Source organism: Rhipicephalus sanguineus, chromosome 4 (assembly GCF_013339695.2).
Source record: "Rhipicephalus sanguineus isolate Rsan-2018 chromosome 4, BIME_Rsan_1.4, whole genome shotgun sequence".
Classification (NCBI taxonomy): domain Eukaryota; kingdom Metazoa; phylum Arthropoda; class Arachnida; order Ixodida; family Ixodidae; genus Rhipicephalus; species Rhipicephalus sanguineus.
Genome location: NC_051179.1, coordinates 50,015,068 through 50,016,217, shown reverse-complemented (window position 1 = coordinate 50,016,217; position 1,150 = coordinate 50,015,068).

Here is a 1,150-nt window from a genome sequence, read left to right as displayed (position 1 = left end):
CAACGCTTCCGATGTCCCGCTTCTTATACCACAAATTTCTCAGTACTTATTTAGGCACTTGTAGCGCTGACTGCTATTTCCCAGATTATCATAATTTATCGTAATTATCACAATTTTATCGTAATTATCGTAGTTTTCATAATTTATTAACTTTGTCTGTATACTCATAATTCTAATAATTATCATAAATTTATCTGTGTATTTATGTTTTACGCACTCTTGTGGCGATTGATGTCGGGCCTCTATGCAGTACATTTTCATTTTATGTCACGGTTCACGGCCATCTGAAAACTCATGCGCATGGCGCTCTTTGGCCAAAATTGGCCCTTGTGCCATAAGACCCTGCATAATAATAATCAATCAATCAAATCAATCAAACGTTTATTTAATGTGCCCAGGAACAACCGTAAGGTCTTTGTACTGGCGCACGAAAAAAAAAACAAAAAAAAACAAAAAACCAAGGAAACATTCATAATAAAATATCAGGTATAAAAAACGTTATAAAATTGCACATATACAACTCTGCTCAGGCAGAAAAAAAAATATCAACAGTGTACAAGGCTATGTAAGTACAGTGCAAAGCTCGGAGCAGAACAACGAGTGGGAGCTGTGAAAAACATCGAGCTCCAAAAAGTAAGCATTGTAAAGACGTTGTATCCTGCCAATGGTCGAATGTTCACAGAGGCAGGCGGTTACATGAAAAGGTCTATTCTCTCTGGTCAGCTTACGGGGAATTCGGAAATTAATACAGTTGAGCAGTACAGGGCAGGATATGATACCATGCACAAGCTTGTAAAGAAATAACAGATCAGCGCGATTTCGTCGGCAGCAAAGTGATGGCAGTGATAATAATCCAGCAGCGTTAGAACGAGATCCAGAGTCATTTCTAGCGAAACGATGGTTGTAAATGCTTAGGAATTTTTTCTGGACTCGCTCAATGGCGTTGCTGCTGGAATTAGGAATGCCATTCCAGATCACAGATGCATACTCTAGTTGAGGAAGACATAGCGCGGTGTACAATTTTCGGAAGGGCACAGGAGAACGGAATTCTCTAGACATTCTGCAAACACAGCCTAGGGTGCGAAGACCCCGCAAAGCAACACGCTTAGCGTGAGCAGAAAAGTGTAAGGTGCTATCAAAAAGAACACCT